Source organism: Pleurodeles waltl, chromosome 3_1 (assembly GCF_031143425.1).
Source record: "Pleurodeles waltl isolate 20211129_DDA chromosome 3_1, aPleWal1.hap1.20221129, whole genome shotgun sequence".
Lineage (NCBI taxonomy): Eukaryota > Metazoa > Chordata > Amphibia > Caudata > Salamandridae > Pleurodeles > Pleurodeles waltl.
In genome coordinates this window covers 872,683,499-872,705,187 of record NC_090440.1, presented here as the reverse complement: position 1 = coordinate 872,705,187, position 21,689 = coordinate 872,683,499, and the positions used below count along the sequence as shown (strand labels likewise).

Here is a 21,689-nt window from a genome sequence, read left to right as displayed (position 1 = left end):
ATCTCCAGGCATGAAGGTGCAGGCTCTGGAGGTGGGGGTGTAAAACCTGCCCCTGCGATTGTGAGAGGAGGTCTGCCCTGAGAGGGAGACGGAGCAGAGGGCACTGAGAGAGTTGAAGCAGGTCTGCATACCATACCCTTCTCGGCCAGTCCAGAGCCACTAAGATGACTCAGGCCCGGTCTTGACGAATCTTCCTCAGAACTCGAGGAATCAAGGGTATGGGAGGAAACGCGTAAAGCAACTGGCCGCTCCAGGACATCTGAAACGCGTCCCCCAACGCCCCTTGCATCGGATACTGGAGGCTGCAAAAGAACAGGCAATGCGCGTTCTCGAGTTGCAAATAAATTCACCTGAGGAGTACCCGACATCCCGAAAATGTGGAGGACTAGATCAGGATGGAGACGCCACTCGTGATCTATTGAGAAGTGACGGCTGAGACCGTCCGCACGTACATTCAGTACTCCGCCCAAATGATTTGCTATTAAGCAAATCTGATGGTCCTGAGCCCAGGACCAGAGTCGCAGGGCTTCTCTGCAGAGAAGGTACGACCCCACTCCTCCCTGCTTGTTTATATACCACATTGCAGTAGTGTTGTCCATCAGGATCTAAACCGACTGACCGCGAAGGGAAGGGAGGAAGGCCTTGAGCACCAAACGTACTGCCCGCAATTCCAACAGATTGATATGCAACATCTGTTCCGCTGGAGACCAATGACCCTTGATCTCTAGGTCCCCCAGATGAGCCCCCCACCCTAAAGTGGAAGCATCCAAAATCAATGTGGCCACTGGAGGAGGCAGAGAAAACGGTTTTCCTTGGGAAAGGTTGCCGTCCTCTGCCCACCAAAGAAGATCCGCTACAGCGTCCTTGGAGATCTTTATTGGATCCCTGAGATCTCCTTTGTGCTGGAACCACTGCATGCGGAGGCACCACTGAAGAGCCCTCATATGCCAGCGAGCACGAGTGACCAACATAATGCAAGAAGCAAACAGACCTAGCAGGCGTAAGACCTTGAGGACTGGAACTGCCGCTCCAACTTGAAACAACGGAATCAGCACCTGAATGTCCCGAACCCGCTGAGGCGGGGGGTAGGCCCGAAACATCGTTGTGTCCAGTACTGCCCCTATGAACAGGAGGCGTTGAGAGGGCTCTAGGTGAGATTTGGGCACATTTACAGAAAAACCCAGATCGAACAACAACTGGGTTGTCATTCGCAGATGAGACAACACAAGCTCTGGAAACTTGGCTTTGATCAACCAATCGTCCAGGTAGGGAAAAACTGCTACTTCCCTCCTTCTGAGATGTGCTGCAACAACTGACATCACCTTCGAGAAAACCCGAGTTGCTAAAGTAAGTCCAAAAGGAAGGACAGCAAACTGGTAGTGTTGCGTTCCGACCACAAAACAGAGATACTGCCTGTGCGACTTGATTATCGGAACATGAAAGTACGCGTCCTGCAAGTCGACAGACACCATCCAGTCTCCTTCGTTCAACGCCAATAGCACCTGCGCTAGGGTCAGCATTTTGAATTTTATCTGCTTGAGGAACAAATTCAAAATCCTCAAGTCTAGGATCGGCCATAATCGACCATCCACTTTGGGAATCAGGAAATATCTTGAATAACACCCCTGACCCCTTTCCTGCAACGGCACCAACTCTATAGCGCCCTTTGCCAACATAGTTATGACCTCCTGTTGCAACAACAGAAGATGGTCTTCTGAACAAAAGGAGGGACGGGGGGGGGGAAGGGAGGAGGGAACTCCTGAAAGGGGAGAGCATAGCCCTTTTCTACATGTCCTAGCACCAACGAGTCTGTTGTAATTGACCTCCATTTCTGCAGAAAAAGACTCTTCCCCCTACAGGAGAAGTATGGATGATAAAGTGGGGAAAACTAGGGCTGCTTCTGCTGTTGTCCACCAGAGGAGGATAAAGAAGAAGAGAGCTGCTGGGCTGGCCCTCTAGCCCTACCCCTACCCCGCCCTCTAAAGGCACGATAGGGCGGATTGGCAGGTTGCTGGGCGTAAGACTGTGACCTCCAAAAGGCAGAACCTCAAATGAACCCTCGAAACCTGCGAAAAGGTCTATAAGGCGTTGTAGTAGAGGTCTGGAATCCCAGGGACTTAGCTGTAGCCCGACAGTCCTTAAACCGTTCAAGGGCAGAGTCTGCCTTGTCCCCAAACAGCTTTTCCCCATCAAATGGAAGGTCCATTAAGGTGGATTGTACGTCTGAAGAAAATCCAGGAGGACCTTAGCCAGGCATGCCTCCTTGTAGCCACCGATGTTCCCATGGCCCTGGCAATGGAATCCGAGGTATCCAGGCCAGATTGTATAATCTGCTGTGCAGCAGCTTGTGCATTCAAGAAAAGGGACCCAAACGATTTCTGCATCTCCTGTGGCAGATCCTTCGCCATTTCTTTAGCAGAGTCCATAAGGGCGTGGACGTATCTGCCCAGCACACAGGTAGAATTAGTTGCTTTAAGGGCCATGCTGCAAGATGAAAAGATCTTCTTTGAAGACTGTTCCATCCTCTTGGATTCCCTATCAGTCGGGACTCCAGGGAATGTTCCAGGGGCAGTCTTCGCAGAAAATGACGCCTGAACTACCAAGCTTTCCGGAGTCGGGTGCCGTGACAGAAAAAACAGATCTCCTGGAGCACTTCTATGTCTCCTCGCCAGTGCCCTGTTCACAGCAGGAGTTGTAACTGGCTTTTTCCATAAGTCCAAAAGAGGCTCAGTCAAAGCCTCATTGAAAGGCAGCAAAGGGTCAGCACTGGACGAAGAAGGATGAAGTACCTCTGTGAGCAGGTTAGTTTTTACTTCTGCCACAGAAAATCCAGGTACTCAGCTGCCTTCCTCACCACTGCATGGAAGGAAGCAGCCTCTTCAGTAAACTCCCCCGGAGACGCAATGTCCCACTCCGGGGAAGTATCCAAACCACTTGCAGTGGCAAGGCCCTGGAACTCATCTGAAGGCTCGATCTCGCCTTCCTCAAGCTGTCTATATTCCTCCTCCTCCAGAAGTCTCAATGCCTCTCTCAGAGATCTAAGATGTGTTTCTAGGGCCGGCGTCGACAAAGAATCCATCGACGCCGAAGATCTCGAACTCCGAACAGGACCAGGAAGGCTCCCAGGCTCATCCGGCGCCGACACGGAGTCGGTTGATGACCTTCTCGGAGTCGTTGGCTGGAAGGCGATGGAGCCAGTCTGGATGGAGACATCAACGACGCCGGATGGTGCGGAGAAGGAGTCGGTTGACGTGCAGGCGGATCCTCAGTCACAGGTGGAGGACTCCTGCCAGGGGAGGCTCTAGGCGCCGAACCGCCAGTCTCTGTAGGGCAGAAGGGCATGAATGGAGCAGCCCTGTATGACGCCGGCAAGCCCAAATTGAACGCCAATGGCCCAGTGGGACCTGCCGGTGCACCAGCAGGGGCCATGGATTGAAAGACGGCATACATCGCATTAAAAAATGCGGCCGGATCCGTCCCTGGAGCCGGGAAAGCAGGGTACTGTTGTGCAGATGTCTGCTGAACATCAGGATCCCTCGGCGCAAGCGAGAACTGAGGGCTACGTTGAACGACCTCAAAAACTGAAGGCGCCGGTGACAACTCCGGACTCTCCTGCTGAGGCGTGACAGTAGGACTCATCTCCCATGTCTTCTGGCGTTGTGAAGATGGAGACCTCGACCTCGACCGGCTCCGCTCCGAACGGCGGCGAGAGTCATGACGGCGCTGAGAGTCATGATGACGCCGCTTCTTATGCTTTTTGGGAGAAGCATGGGAGGAATCCTTTTTATGGCCCTTCTTCTTAACTTTAGCCAAAAAGAGCTTCGCCTCACGCTCCTTCAGAGCTTTTGGATTCATGCTCTGACTTGAAGAGCAACCTTCCACATCATGCTCCGAACTAAGGCACCAAATACAGTCAGAGTGGGGGTCGGTCACTGACATCCGACCCCCGCATTCTCTACACGGCTTGAAACTGGACTTCTTCAGAGGTGACATTGTAACCACCAAATAGCGTTACAGTTAACAACGAGCCAGGAAGAAAAACCGTTGGCGTCGAAGGCACGGAAAAAAGGAAAACTGATGTCAGTACGCCGACGAGGACCTCTTATTGGCACGATGACATCAGACGGAGTCATGTGGAGCCGTGCCATTATGACGTCCTCGTCGACGTGCACAGCTAGGAAGAAGACTTTCCGTCGGATGCTGGCGCAAGGATCGAATTCATAAGGTGAGGAATCCACAGGTAGTTGTATCCATCAGAAAGTGATTTATAAGGGGAGGGGTTGCAAAAAAAAAAAAAAAAAAAAAGACACAAGATTTGGGGGAAATGGAACTTCCACAGGGAAGGGCTATGTACAGCAGCAACCAAGGAGGACCCTGACGATTACAACACACTGTAAAAGCCATGCTGGGAGACGTCTGGGAGCAGGGGAAGGGAAAGGGCTTGAGAACAGGCAGTGGGAGGTCGGGAGGATGCACACTGACGAAACACAACTGTATTAGACCAACACGGAGGATGAGACTACATCACACACTTGTCTTGTTTGTATTTCTAATAGAGAGAGTTAAAAAAAAAAAAAAAAAAGAGTAAATAAAAACAAAGCGATGTGGTGGAGTTAACGTTGACTGAGACATAGCACTTTGTTTATATTTATCTTGTGCTATGTTGCACAGCAGCATTTTTATCGATGTGTTGAAAGGACATTTTAGAGAGATAATACTGCTATACAATCCCTGCATCATTTGTTTCTGTTGATGCATAATTTAATCAATCCTTCCCTATACCATGCTCCTCCGCTGCTTCATAATTATAATGGCCTCTACTATAAGGGTGACACCAAAATATGTGTACTGTGCACATAACAGAAATATCCCACATGAGCGCATGTATTACATTTTATGTCAGGCTGGCACAAAGCGGTGGATATTGTGTCTTATTCCAGTTCCACAGACCCTGAGGGGGGAAGTAACACTACCTCTGACATGTCCTAAGTTATTTTGGAAACATTCGCCCGGTTCCAGAGCTTATTAGCATGCAGATCGTGGGGTTGGGGAGAGTTGGCAGGTACCAAAACGTGCTGCATCCCCTTTCGTCAGACTGTCACATTTGCAGTCTGTTTAGGCAGAGAAGCCAAACCTGCAACTGAACTCTGTATGATGCAGGGCAGGCAGGCCTTGGTATCAGCTGCTATAAGCAACGCCCTACGAGGGGCAAAAATATCACCTCTAATAAGCGTCCATGAACCAGAACTAATTATAAAACAGAACCCACATAAGCATTTATTTTCCTTAAAGAAGTGACTAACATCTGACATGGTGCATGTCAGTGACCTCCCTTCGGCTCTCCGTACACACACCATCGCCCTATGAATCTTTTGTGCATCTGTGCTTATCTGGGTATTAGCTACTCAAATGGACATCCTCTAAACACAACACAAAAATCTCTCAAAAATAAAGTGTCAAGACACACAAAGCTCCCTTTACAACAACAAAACAACTACCAAATGTCTTGGTAATGTCAACATAAGGCGCATTACACCACTGAGACAGGGCCCTTCTGCTCTTGGCAAGGTACTATTGTCCAAAAGAATTTCAAAGAGGAGCAGAAGTGGTGAAGATGCTGCTAAAGGCATCAAGGAACCAGAGATCAAAGCATGACATGCATAACCAAACCGTTTCATCCTGCAGATATCACCACATGCACTAGTAAATCAGTTCAATTATATGCTTAAGCTGGGCGTAGTTAGAAATCAGTGCTGTGAAGCATGACTTAACAAGCATAGCCAAAGCCAATACGTTTAGACTATCCAAGATCTTTTGACTTTGCCATTCTTTTTAATCATGTTGCACAGCAAACATGGTTGAACGTAAAAAAAATAAAATAAAGCACTATAATGCGGGCAGCATTGACGACATCATAGCTTTAAGCCATGTTGCACAGTAGCTCGTGCAAGATGTAACAAAAACACTGACAAAGCCAACAGATCTTGCATAGGTGAAACCTACTGGCTTTGCCAATGCTTTTTGTGATTTGTGTAAATCTGTTCAGTAGTTTTGGAGTTATTTAAGAAAATGGAAATATAGCTATCTAGGGACACGAATCCTCTGTGGATACAACAGTTAGTGGGGTACCACAGGGAACACGTCGGGGACAAAAAAAAGTTTTGTTTTTTAATTTTTGCACGAATTCGCAAAGGATCCGCAAATCCACAGCAAAAATTGAAAAACTAAAAACGAACAAACATGGTCTCCTGTGCTTGTTTTTTAATTTGCCCCTCCTAGTTGGGCCAGGTCCCAGAGTGTGTATGTATTAATATGAATAGGGGTGAGGGTGCCGTGGCCCCCTCCCCAAGCCAAGTTCAGCCCTGGGTACCCCTTCCCCCAGAGCCGAGCCCATAACCAAGACAGAGAAGACGGCCACATGGCCCCCCTTCCCCAGGCTGTGATGGGCCCTAGAGACCCCATACCCCAGGGCCCAGCTGTGTAATGAAAAGAAAGGGTTCCCTCCCAGAGTTATAAATGACCCTGGGGACCCCGTCCTCAAGGGTCAGGCTCCTGCTAGGTCCTAGGGAGCCAAACCCGGGACATAGCAGCTTCCTTGCCTGCAGTAATGTGAACAGGAAAGCTTCTGTTTGCTCTCGCTTAGCTGGAGCAAATTAAAGTTCCCGCCAGGCGAGAGCAAACAGCAAGTCTGCTCCCAGCAGGCAGGAGCAGGAAAAATGCTCCTGCCCGCTGGCAGCAGACTTTTCATCTGTTTCCCTGCCCACTGTGAGGCAGGCAGGAAAACAGATTTAAAAAATTGCTACTGCACCCACGGAGCAGCAGCTCCCTACAAGCAGGAGCACTGCGGGTTACCGCTGGAGAAAGGAAGCGGACTGGGCCTCTGGGGGCATTGGGGTTCTCCCCCACAGCCTCCAATATATTGAGACGAGTGCCTTGGGTAAGGCATGGGCACGCACCATCAACTGGCTATGCCCGCGGGGGTTGGGGTCCCCAGGGCCGTAATCGGCTTGGTGCGCAGCACCCTCTCCTCCCGTCACTAATTTTGCCTGGGACCCAGGAGATGGAGCCCCCAAGCCCAATATCGACCCAGGGAGGGGGGTTGTGTGCCCCATTCCAATTAATGTGGCCAAACCCCCAGGAGATGGGGTCCCCAGGGCCCAAATCAGTCCAAAGAGGAGGGCAGATTGGCCTCCCTCCCCAATTAATAATTGTATAGGCCCCGGGGATGGAGTCCCCAGGGCCAATATTGACCCAGGGAGGCAAGCTGTGTGCCCTCGTATCCCATGAATTAAGCAATGGGTCCCAGAAGATGGAGTCTTCGGGCCAATTATGGCCCAGAGAGAGGGGCTATGTATCCCTCCTCAAAAAAAATGTGGCAGGCCCTGGGGGATGGGGCTGAAATCAGAACAGGGAGGGGGCTGCATACTACCCCTCCCAGGTTGGTTGCATGTGGGGGGCTGGTCACAGAGCCTGGCCGCATGCCAGGCCCAGACGCCGACCCGCCCACCAAACACGCCTTTGCACATGCGTGCTGCAGGGTTGGGTGCCTGCGGGGGTTCGCTGCAGGGCATGGCATGGCCGCAGGACAGGCCCACTGACCAACCACCAGCCACGCACAGCCAAAGGCTGTGCATGGTGAGGGCTGGATTAACATATGGTAATTAAATATTACTCGTTAAGCAAAAAAAAAAAAAAAAAACCTTAGACATTCACTGAAAAAAAAAAAAAAAACATCAACTGTTACAGAGATGTTATTATGAGGGAATCGAAGTGAAAAAAAAAAAAAAACTTAGAAATTCACACAAAGAAAGTGGTTACAGGGACGTTATATATAGGTTCAGATTTTTCACGCAAACCATATCATTTCAGCAGTTAAAATTTTACTCTTCTCAAGGAACTATAACTTACACCCTCGCCATGCACTGCTAATTACTCCAAATATTACATCACTATTGTCATCTCCTATAAAATGAATTAATAATATCACTGCAACTTTTGCAGTAAAATTATTGATGACAAAAGGATGCATGGCGGGGGCCCAAGTTACATTTACCTTAGGGCACGAGTTATAGTTTCTCGAGATAAGTAACTTCTATGATTTTGTGCGAGTAAAATCTGAACCCAACTATAACATTCCTGTAGCGTTTATATGTATCAGCCAGCGCTAATCCACTGTCCATGCTTTCCCAATGAAGGACTGCATGCAGACATGAAAATACTACTTAAAATTCATTTAATCAGATGTCATATCGGATTTTGTCTGTCACCCGTGGATTTGATATGAAAGACATACTTCGTAGTGCCCGTTCAATGAACATTTCATCATTTACCCTCACAACAAAGAATTCATTATTGCACCAAATTATAACATAGGATCACACTTTTTCCCTACATTTCTGTGATGAAACGGTTCGGAATCTGCTGGAATCTATGAAATTCCTACCACCCAGCATTGCCCAATAAAAACATAGTGCCACTTGTGCAATTGGGCCTAGTGCCAGTGACAGAAACGGATCCAACAAAGGTCAATAGGAGTCCCCATGCAAAGGCTTCCATTGTCCTTTGCTTGATCTGTTCCTGTTGCAGGCAATAGGCCCAGCCACACAAAAAGGGTAGCCTTTTAGTATCAGCACAGTTTAGCCAATGCTGGGTGGTAGGAATTTTGTGGATTCCTCTGGATTCCAAACATGTAATGAAAATGTGTGATTTTGGGCGAAGCTTGGGGTTTGTAGGGCATTGTGGGTAAACAAAACCTCATGGGATCCGCACAAGTCACCCCATCCTAGAGTCACCTAATGTAGAGGTTTGCTAGGTTTCCCTCAGTTCTGGATAAACTAAAATCCACAGCTGGGCACACTGTTAAAAAAAGGGCCAGTTTTGAGTGGAAAAATGTGATGTATCCATGATGCATTTTGGGATGTTTCTTGTCGTAGGCACTAGGCCTGTGCACACACAAGCGGGGTACCACTTTTATCAGGAGACTTAGGGAAACAAAGAATAGTAGCACAAGTGTTGTTGCCAATTGTATTTCAAGGCATTTGTGGATTTCAACTGTAAGCCGGTGTTTAAGAAGGAAGATATTTTGAGAAATGCTGATTAATTTACATGGTAGTATGGGTACACACAATTTCGGAGATGTACAAATAACCACTGCTTCTAAACTCCATTTCTTGTGCCCACTACTGACATATATAGGTTACCTTAATGCCTATGTTTCCACACTTTATATTATACCATATGAATTGCTCTATACCCAGTACACAATGAAAAACTATTTCAAGGTGCAACTCAGTTATTGGCTCTGGGTACTTCGAATTTTTGGAAAACCACAAACCCTATATGTCCCCGCAAACAGAAGGGTCAAGCCGATGTATCGGTAGACTGCTTTTGTAAATCAGCAATTGTGACGAGAAGTTACTATTGAAAACGTGATCACAAATGCCTGTTTTTTCCTACTAATGTTCAATATTTTTTTTTTAACAGTTTCCTTGGGAAAACCTTGAAGGATCTACACAAATGACCCCTTGCTGAATTCAAAAATTTGCCTAGCTTTCAGAAAAGCACAGCTTACCGGGATCTACCATGGGTGCCATAAGCATTTCCACCACAATCTGGAATGAGGTTGAAAGCACAAAAAATAGGAAAAGAATCTCACAGTAAAATGCCAAAACTGTGTAAAAAAAAAATTGTTTTCTGAATCAAGTCTACCTGTTCCCGAAAGCTGGGGAGATGGTAGTTTTATCACTTGAAACCTTTCCGTGATACCATTTGGAGGGAAAAAAAAAAAACACACACTTTCTTCTGCAGCGTTTTCCCCCCCATTAAAACACAAAATATAGCTGAGAATTTAGCCAAAATATAGCTATGTTATGGGTAATTTCTCAGTCCACTCTAAGGGAATCCACAAACCCGAGTACCTTTGGAATTCCCAGGATGTTGGGAAAAAAAAGGATGCATATTTGGCGTGGATAGCTTATGTGGACAAAAAGTTATGGAGGCCTAAGCGAAGGCTACCTCAAATAGCCAAAAAAGGCTGAGCATTAGGGGTGAAAAGGACTAATAGGGAAAGGGTTAAAAGTGCAAATGAATTAAGTAGTAAAAACAATGCTGTTTAAAAGGTTGCATGCAAGTTGGCAAAACTTTTTTTTTTTCTTCATGAAGTATTACAAGAATGCATTTAAAAAAAAAAAAAAAAAAAAAACATTAAAATTAACAGGGAAATTGCCCTACTAGTCCTGGCACTGAAGTGGACTATGTTTTAGGCATATGTGCACATATGCAAGAGCAAAATGGGGTCCGTCATAGTAAAGACAGGCAATGGCTGATGGTGACCGACACTGCCCCATGCTGTAAACTGTGGTGGGCAGAGGCAAAATGTGAAGCCCACTTGGGACTACCAGTGAATGAAGAGAGCTGACGAAAGCCCCTATATGATCCTTTTTTAATAAATGAGGCAGGCAAACCAACTAGAGTTGTCTTTAGGCCAGAGCTAAAAAAATAACAAATGCATAGCGCAAAAACAAAAAACAAAACAAGCCATCTTGCTGACCTACAACTACCTTGCAATTTGTCTCACACGACACACAATGTGTGAGGAAAAGAGGTTCCATTTTACCAACAGGGAAAACATGTTATGGTACACTGGGTGACCAAGTGATCAAAGCAAAGAAGGTGCACTGAAAACATTGACTAGAAGAGCTCATCTGTAAAGATCTTAGTTGTGTGATAGGTAGACTGTTTACTCATGGAAGCTATAAAACATTTTATGACAAATCAACATTAGCAACATTTAGCATCAATACACAAATAAAAAGGCTGCATTTCAAGATAAGTTATTTTTGAGTCGGATTGTGCTTATACCCAATGACAAGAAATATTACATTCATGTTAGGTCACAGGGGGGTTGTACCCCATTAAAAATGACATATAAAGTCAGTTTGGTGTGCAGTGGAAAATAAATCATGAAGAGGCAGCACCATACTTTGTAATCACTAAGCTATTACAAGAACACGTTCTTTTTTTCAAAGAAATATAGTTTTGTGAATCTTTGGTGATCTTTAAAGGCAAGAAGAACAAGCTCGGATAGGAAGGTAATTATTAGGTTTCATTCGAAAGAAAGAGGATTATTGAATGTGTGGCATCACCTTACTATCAACCTCTGGGTGAATATTTTATCACGGTTTCCCAACAGAATTAGGAATACAAAAATGCTCCTAGCATACTCAAGCACAAGACATGCCACCAATCAAAGTATTTTAGGCAAACCAAGACAAATACACAGAAAAATAATCACCAATACGAAAATTCCTGTTTCTTAGAATTTTTACATCATACCTCACAAGACATGAATAATAAAAAATAATCTGATTTTCAAGAAGCTTGAGACATTTCCAAAATTTTAGCAGCTAACTTGGAAACAGTGTTCACAAACACTTTGTCTTAAAAATATTCCAGTTGTATTATTATCATCATCATTATTCTTATCTCAAAATTATAGAAAATCCTGCTTTACTTTTAATGACATTGTCAATGTAAAGGAATTCAGTGAATGATGAAGAACTATTGGTGCATGTATTTTAGAGATCAGTGCTGGTAAAAATGAATATGATACAGATATATATGGGTTATGAAGGATCATCTGCAGGGCCAGATAACTGTTAGTGCTTTAGAAGTGCCAGGTTGTGAAACCCCATTTTTTGTTTCTGAAGTTCTTATTTTTTAAGGCAAAGAGGAAAGAAAAGGAGCGACAATGGTTTGGACACTTAGACGTATCCAAGCAGTCGAACACATACAACAAACTTTTCTTAGATCCATTTTAGTATAGAATTTCAGCTACACACAAGACAGCATCACACTCTTTTTAGTCTACTGTTTTTACTGGTACAGGGCCTTCTTAGGTCTTGCTAGGCGCTTACGAGTAGGCAATCCTTCTGTGGACATCACCATCCAATCTAAAAATGTAGCTTTAGCACAAACTGTCTGAGAGAACACTTGTTCAGTAGTAACAGGGTGATTGTAGTTGATGCATTTCAAGGTCTAGGCATTGCTTCACAGTTCATTGTACTATTAAAGGAAACCCCACACCAATAACTTAGGGCTTGAGTATGAGTACGGCGGTCCAACCTTCACAACCCTAGCAGTCAGACCACCAGATTATGATGCTATCGGTCAAACCGCCACAAGACTGCTGCCACTGCAAGGATCACTACTTGCCTTTCCACCAGCCTTTCCGTAGCTGGGACCCCACCATGAAAAGGCCGGCGGAAACGCAGAGACATGGCCACAGGGGGGGCCCTACACTGCCCATGTCTCTTGTGGGCAGTTCAGAGGTCCCCAGTCAGCACACTCAGAATGCACACTGTCTGCTGTGGCAGACAGTGTGCTGGTGGCATCGACAGTGCAGTGGTTATGGCCTCAGCTCTTGCTGAGAGCCGAAGCCAATGCCGCTGCACTGTTTCCAATGGCCAGCCCAGCAGGGAATTCATAATATGGCGGTCTGGAGGCCGCCGGCTTAGTGGCGGCCTCCAGACTGCCAAACTGGCGATCCGACAGTCAGACAGCCAAGCTCCTAATTGGGCCCTTAAGGTTACCTTAAGCAAGCCACCCAATGCAGAAAGCCAGATTCAAAAGAAACATTCCTCTGATAAAGTTGCTATAACATCAAACTCATGAAGATAATCTAAGAATTTCTCAATAAAGATCAGCCTTCTATTTTCACAATAAATGTCCAGCATGTTTTCGAACGTGCCTGCTAGATGTAACAAATATTTTCTTATCTGGATTTTAAGGTGACACATACAGAAAACATGATTTGCGCTGGAAATATATTTCTTTTTGTAAAACATGCATCACAAGACCAACATCAGTCAACCCAAAAAGAATTCTTCCATATTTTTCATTTTTTGTGCCCTTGAAGCAGGGTCTGCCTCTTACATTTTTCTTTCGCCATTCATAGCATTACCAACACAAAACTTTAGCAATTTAAACCACACACTGGGGTGTATTGTTACATTTTCAATACATAAGGAGGACATTACAAAAACCTCACGACCCAAAGCTAGGTGGTGTAAAATGTATCAAGTGTAACCACTAAGTGGCCCAGTAAAAACATAAAAAGTGACAAAATTGGTCAGGGATTACTAGAAAGAGTGGATTTGAAAGATAAAGGACATGCTTGCAAGAAAATCCAGGGCAGAAAAATGGGGGGGGCAAGATCCTAGATAGAGTGGCCAATAAGGAAGGCATGTGGAGTGACAGGGGTGACCAAAGGTTGGTAACACAATAGTAAATCTGCTGCCAATTTTAACAGAGAGACGGGGAGATTAGGTGAATCAGCATAATTACAAATATCTTTATTCGGGTACATAGCCATAAAAGCATACATATAAACAAAACATCCATAAAATGTATACAATTAGTGCAATACAGTAAAACCACCCAGTTGGTCTGCTATAATTTCCATCTCATTCAATCGAGGAAATAAAAGATGTGTACCAACTACAAAATCCAATAAATAAATGCTCTATACGCTGTTTAATATATAGTCACCTACTAACGAGTTGTATTCATGCCCATTAGTATAGAAGATGATACATTATTAGCTATATTTTGCAACTGTGGTCTGCTGAGGAAGTGCTTGATTTCTGTCTTTCTCTCCACGTGGACGACAAGAAGCAGGGAATTGCAAAAGCAATGGACTGCTTTGGGTCAGATTTCAAAATCTTAATTGCCTTTCTATGATCTCTAATACCCAACTTGCCATGCAACAGGAGAATCCATTTCCTTCAACTGCCTGCATATGCTGGACAGAAGAGTACTACATACTCCACCGTTTCTTTGGTCTCACAGCAGGAGGGACATTGCCAATCAACCTCTTTGGGTTCATGTAACCATTTAGCAGTAAAAGAAATTGAGCAGGAGTGTCCCGTAACCAAATTTCAAATAGGTTCTCTTAGCTTCTGCAGGTTCGATCTCACCCAAAAACACTACCTCAATAAAATCCCCCTGTATTCAAGAAAGGCAGTGGTTAGAGAACCAAGTTTGGACTGGCCAAGCAGAGCTCCCAATTTGTACTGCCAGTAATTGGACCTAATAGATAATTTTGTTACCACACTGGCTTCCTCAGGATTTGTCCACAAACTCTTCTTCCCAATCTGGACAAGGCACATTTTTACATAAGTATTTTTAGGTGAATCGTTGAAACAAGAGATTACGAGTGACTATGGAAAGGGAACGGTATACATGATGCAATGCAGAAAAGAGGCGTTTGTCCTGGGTTCCTCCTGAGTTCTTTGGGATTAAATTTTCAGTTATGCATTTGAGATTTTTCATTCAAATTCCTAAAACCAAGAATTTAAATCTAATGGACAGAAAACAGAAGAATTGATAGGGATACTGACTAAGCTGATGAACTTTGGGCACATAGGCAGAAAGTGTGTGTCATTTATACTGCTCTGTAGAACTATAGCCTGCAGCACCCTCACATTTTAAGAGCACCCATTATAGTATAGAGGAGACCTCACAGGCAATAGTCAGTATCCAACCACAGGGGAAGCCCATGCCTGGATAAGATCCCAGGAGATCTTTATAAGCACAATAAGGAAGTCTGGGTGCCTTATGTGAACAAGGTCATGAATGCTGTTGCATATGGTGCATTAATACCTGCATCATGGAAAGGGGAAATAATGGTCCCTATATATAACAAGCATTTGCAATGCAATAGGGTCTCGCATTTCTCAGAGTTACAGCTATTAGCAGTTGTAAACTCCCAACCGAGTTTTCTTGCCACATTAAATGGAAAAAAACAGTGTGATCGCGCTGCTACAGTTCACTCGTACGGACAGTTGAAGACAGCATGCAGGTAGGGGGAAAAAAAAAAAACGCGATCGCATTGCTACACTTCACTCGTAGTGAAACCTATTGCCAAAAGTGCAATTATCTACGTAACCGGCAAAAGTGCAATTAACTATGTAACAGGATCGATGTCATGCAAAGCGCTGACGGGAAACAGCGAGACTCGCATGTTTTCAGTACTTGGTCACTGCGCTTGAGGAGGGCTAACCACCGGAAAAGGAATGACATATGCGTGCCTTCCACTAATGAAAGCAAGCAGATTTTGAAAGGCAAGCCCACGAACCAATGAAAGACACTGACGTAACATGGACGGGGCTCCGAGCCCATTTGTATCTACTAAAGCGTCTCACAAGCGCATGCGACGCAGGCTCGACCCTAAAAAAGGGAGCAGACAAGAACCAGGAAACTACAGGCCTATCAGTCTGCATATGCAGAAAATCTACGCAAGGCGGATACTCAATAGACTGAGAGACTGGATTGATAATAGTAATCTCCTATCAACCTTCCAAGCAGGGTTTAGAGCACACACGAGTACCATCGATTAAGTATTTAGATTAATGTGTATCCTACGGAAGTACTTTAGGATCAAGGGAGGACACATTTATGTAGCCTTCACAGATCTAAAAATCTGGGCTCGCTTTGGTACCAAGAGGGGCACTATGGGCATCACTAGAGAATTAATGTGTACCCATGGACATCCTTGGCCAGATCGTTAGGCTGCATGAAGACAATTATGCTAGAGTTCACTGGGGTGTGAATGGTGAACTGACTGAACCAATCCCATTAAATAGCATTGTGAGGCAGGGATTCGTGCTCCTGCCTACCCCGTTCTCGTTTTATGTTTATGAAGTGGTGGACTTTCTGAGCAAATGTAGTCATGATTCTCCAAACGTTGGTGGCAGCACTGTTCTTGCCCTGCTATTTGCAGATGACACTATTTTGATCTTGCAGACCGCCAAGGGCTTACAAATTTTATTGGATCGTTTTAGTGTACACTGTGTTGAGAAGGTGCTGGAAATAAATATTGGAAAGACAAATTATATGGCAATAAAACCCCATAGGAAATTTAGGAGGGACATTAAGGTTGATAGGCAAACTTTAGGGCTTCTCCCCAATTTTGAGTACCTGGATGTAACTAATGATTCAGCGTTGTAGTGGAATTCCCATATACTCAAGCCCAGCATGGTATTGATACATAGATCCTTAACAAATAGAAATGTGTACGTGAGCAGCCATATTACACCGGCTTTCGAAATATACAAGCATAAGGTGCAGTCGGCTGTGCTATATGGGTCAGAGCTGTGGAGGGGGAATACGTTATGTTACTTGTTTCGCTAATGAAGGAAACAAATTTATGCGAAAACTTTTGGGTCTACCCTTGGCAACCCCCTTAACACCTATGTACCGTTACCTGGATGTCAAGCGCATAGAGCATATAGCAAATCTTTGCCCATTGCTCTACTGGGTGAAACTATAGTCGAAACAGGAGTTGGTACATTATAGAGAGGGTATTGAAGAAGTAATGTGTCCTGACAATAGACTAACCTTTCCATGACTTAGGCATGTGCAGAAATGGTGGTGTTAACTTGGTCTATCCTCTTATTGGTCTCAGCCTCAAACATTCACATGAAGCTCAAATGCCCAACTGAAACAAGTATATTGGAATTATATTCTAGATATGACTAATAGAGACCCAAATTTGGCTAGATTCTGATCTAAATTCCTTTTATTTAAATCAACACGATGTTTTGAAGATTTTTTTTATTTTTTTTAGATAATCCAACCTTATCAGGCCAGGACTTTATATATGAAATTCCGTTATGATATTTCATATTAATGTCTATAGGCCAAATGGAGACCACAGGATGAAGGAAATTGCACTTTATGTACTTTGAGATGTGTTGAGAATGTTGCACATGTGTTGTTCTTTTGCACAGCCTACAAAAAAGTGAGAAGGAAATTAATTTGGCCACTATTCAAAAACCTTGGATTTAGGAAGCAACTGGATACTCTAAGAGTATTGAAGAGTCATACCACCTTGTGCATAGTCTTTGCAGTGAGCAAATCATTGCTATCAATAGGATTTGGACAGAGGGGGATTGGTCTAAAGTTGTAATGTCTGGGAAGTGGATTCTAAACACTGTTACATGGAAAGTACTGTATGCAACAAAATATTTTTTATTCTATGTCATTCAAATTTTATTCATCTCATTTATTTTATTATGAATGTTTGTAATAGTATGTTGCTTTCTATGTTTTTTTAACCAAAATAAAGCTGAAAATATTGCAATATTGCACAGCACCCATGCTCAGAGGCAATGCAGCTGATTGCTGTACTAAACACCGCCGCTTACAGCCTCAGTATATATCCTGAATTGGAGTACAACACCTCCACTAACTGATACTGTGCTTGAAAATGTATCTACATTATTGTGATTGCAGGCTCACCATTGTTCCTACAAGATGTAACAAATTCAAGAATTAGGATTCGAAATAACCAGTGGTGACACCTTAATAAAAAGGCTGGATTGTAAATGTTTTGATCAATTTGGCTTAAGTGGTTTATAAAATCAGACAATCTTGAAATATCTGCCCAATGCAAGACCATTTCTGGCATATTTCCCAGTAACTTAAGTTCAAGTGGAATAAAGTATAAAATCTGTTGTCAACAGTCACCGGTATGCACCAAGATTTGCTACTGCTGTGTATAGCAAAACTCAAAAAGTTTAATAAAAGAAAGGATCCAACAGGAAGAATCTGAGCAGTCTAGTAAACAAGGAGTAACACTGGATGACACACACCATGACATGACTCATAATTAAATCCAGAGGTCCACCAAGTTTTAGAATGAACGCACGATTAAATACACTTAAAACTGTGCAACACTTTTCTTGCTTTCACAGGAGTCAAACTGAGTCAATGTAATCCAATTCACTACTGCTTAAGAGGACAGTCAAATTAAAAATAGCCATAAAAGGCACGCGCATGCCGCTGACTCAGACTGACTTTCAACAAATTAAATTTTTTAATCTAAAACAGGTGCAATAAAATAAAAATACTGCCAGAGTTCGACTCACTTTTGTACACCCCCAATACCACGCTTCTTCCCTCAAAACAATCCAATATATTATACCTTCTGAATATTAGCCTGTACTGCATGTCTCAACTCTATATGCTTAGCTATTCCTTAGAACACCAATGTCCACTCTAACATCCCTAGGTGCACACATAATGGCATCTACCAAAACACATACATATTCTACTCATCATTCCGAACACTTCCCTGCAAAGTGCCCCATCATCAAAATACCCTTGCATAACAAACCCTGCCTTTCAAAACGAATATATATATATATATATATATAAAAAAAGAGCGAGAGAGAGATATCTCCCCAAAACAAACAACTACCACACTCCAGGAATTTGCCTCTATAGTATTTATTGTCACTCACAAGCGACAGGGTGGTGAGCTCATCTTTAGGTTCCAATGTATCAAGATGGCCCACCCTGCTTTCTCTGCGTCAATCTGGGACATGTGGTTTCAATACTTAGTGCACAAAATAAAACATGAAAATCTTAAACATAAAGAATATTTTGAAACTAAAAATAATAGTGTTCTTAAAAAGTCACCAGTTCAATCAATATTACTCGCTAAGTGGTTTCTAACACACAAATGTTTTATAGCTATACATCCTCTATTAAGTTCTCAAATTTATGATTGTTAGTGGACATTGTCTTATGGCGTATTTCAGAATTCACATGGTTCACAAGTTTATGCATTGGGTTCCAATGTTTTCCCTCTGGCGGCCTCAGTGGCCTGATTGAGGTTTATCGTGCTTCATCAATTTAATTTCTTTAGACAAGGGATACCAACATTTGATCTGTTTTCATCCTATATCCCACATATAGCATGGAATTACAGGTTGTATGTAATGTCTAACTCCATCACTCTAGTGGCCTTTTCCCTTTCATCTTCCAAAACCCATGCAATATTTTTAACGCAGCATATTAAGTGTTATTCACTTTCTATGACCGTGTTTACTACTTTCAATTGCCACCCTCAATTTCACCTTATTTTCCTCTGCCAATGGATGAGGTAACCATATATGTTTACAGATTTCCATGCATGTCTTCATCGTTATTGAGCCTAAATGGTTAGTGTAGAGTCTGAATATACACTTAGATTCTAATTGCTAAAGTTGTTTGGGTCTGCCGCTTCCAAGCTCATTTTTCATTATTATGTCAATGTCATAACAGATTAGTTATTTACGATTGCTCTGATATTTAATCTGGTGTCTGGCTATAGCATAACTCACACCTTTTGCATTCACTGCTCTTATGTGTTGATGATGTAAACTACAAATTGTGAATTGCATGTCATTTTATGCTTGATTGTTACGAGTCTGTTATTCTTGTCCATGAGCTGTTTGGCATTCATAAAAATATATGCAGCAAACAGTAAAAAAAGATATTAACAAACCATTTTCAAACAACAAATGAAATAAGATAATGAATTATTGAAAGTGCACTTTTACTAGAAATATTGCATGGTTTTAGCACTATCACTTATAGCTAGTTTGCATATGAAAAACACTTTCATGAAATAGAGCACTTAGGATCACTTTAAGGAACTACAAATCCCAGGAATGGGGAAATAGAAATGAAGGAAACATCCACAAAGAATATAAACAGTGATGCAGGACTACAAAATGAACCCATGATCAAGGTCCAGGGGGACCGAAACATGTTGGGTCTTAATAGAGGATGTATAGCTATAAAACAGTTGTGTGTTAGAAACCACTTAGCGAGTAATATTGATTGAACAGGTGACTTTTTAAAAACACTATTATTTTTAGTTTCAAAATATTCTTTATGTTTAAGATTTTCATGTTTTATTTTGTGCACTAAGTATTGAAACCACATGCCCCAGAATGACGCACGTGTTAACTGGCGACACTGTTTGATGCAATAAACGGAAACAAAAGAGTCAATAAACTAAGACTAATCCTTGAATAAAAGGTGCGACTCATCTGTCCATTCATTACAGGTATAACTGAACTGCGTGATATTTACATACATGCATACACACTTTATCCTTCTATAAATGGCCTCCACATACCATGCCCCAGCTACACAGTATACCATGCCCTTAATTCCTAAAAACACCCATGCACCTGGAATCAATGCATAAAACCTTGTTTATATTAACCATTATTCCTAAAATTAATGTTTTCGCCATGTCCTCATCCAATAAAACTCCATCTATCTTGCTCCTTCTCCATCTTTTTCTATTGTATACACTGCATACTTCAAACATTCACACAGACTAGAAACAGACCTTTGCATGTTTTAACTGTTTTGCCAAACACTTGCACTATATCATAAACAAATGAATAACAAAAGAAAATACACAATCTTGGTTATCTATATCATATTCAATTAATACAGTTGCTAGAAACCACTGAAGACATTGTTTTCTCTGCCCTTTTATGGTCTGGCTTGACAATGCAGCTGTTACAAGGCCATACGGGATCAATACAAATAGAACTCTTAAAAGAACTACCTGAAGAGGGGCTTAGGCTTCACCAGCATGTTGGTTTTCTTGAGTACAGCATGTTATAGGGCAGATGTTCTGTGCTTCCACTGAAAACAGTGCTAATATTGCACATTTTGCCTTGTAGGAAAGCTTGTGCTCAATAAGGGAGCACTGAGTAGGCTATTGTGACAAGCCGATAGTTCAGACGATCTACTTGACAAGAATGTTACAATAAGGGCAGTCGACTCGACATATACTTTTCACAATATGATAAAGCAAACAAGCATTTAAGGGTAACTTGTTAGAGCCAACTGTAATTTGATATACATTTGTAACTTTAGAACTGCACTCTATACAGTAGGTATACGCTGGTTATGGTAACAAGCCAATGATAAAGGTGATATATCTGATTGGCTAATTGAACAAGTTATGCCCGATACCAGAGGTCTCATGGTTTTATTACGAAGAGTTATAACAAAAGGCAGCAGGCCTGGCTTATTTACTGAGAAAAGCATATGTTAAAGCCAATAGGCCTTTAAAGGTTGACAAGGCGTAGAATGTTTAAGCTTTAAGACATGTATTTTATTACCTGAAATCTACAGGTCATGTTTGCATGCAAGGGTTTCAATTTTGATTACCTCAATGGACAAACCGGATACAAAAACGATAAATATGTATATGGAACATGTCCACATCCTGCCTTGAGCTTAAAACCATTATGCACCACGGCTCTCCTCAATTTCCCAATAAACTCATCTATTAATTCCTGACTTGTCTTTCCCATTTACACTGGATATTATTTATAAACGTGTCATTTAGGGTGTTCATTAAATCAGACATTCCATTTGGGCAATATGCGTCATTCTTCGAGGGGTCCCATACACTGCCCTTCACCGCAAACATCCCTATTTATCTTAAGCAAAGGAAGAAAAACCTCACAAGCAGAGATTCTCGCAAAACATTCAAAGAAGTTGAACAACGTCGGGGTGCAAGCTGGGATAGAGACTGCTGGGGGACCAGTTACTGAGTATTCGCAAATCGCTCCGTCTTGTACCGGGCGATATTAGAACGGTTATAGCCCCTTTGCACGAAGTAAGGTATACAGATTTAAATATAATAAAAAATAGGACATGATTTACAAATGGTGAAAGAGTAAACTGTCAGGTGGCAGGTAGAAGCAATGCCATGAAAGTGAACGGCTGAGTCATAAAGGCCATCAAACATGAGAAGTTTTACTGACGATTATACCGGATGACCTAAAAGTAGCAAAGAAAAGATTATGCTATCCATACTGCAAATC

General features: G+C 42.9%; 1 protein-coding gene across 1 annotated transcript in view; it reads right to left on the bottom strand.

Moving 5' to 3' along the window:
- Positions 1–21,689, bottom strand: part of LOC138284720 (protein argonaute-3) — a 916,780-nt gene that overhangs the window by 893,751 nt on the left and 1,340 nt on the right. The gene's annotated exons all lie outside the window — the stretch shown is intronic.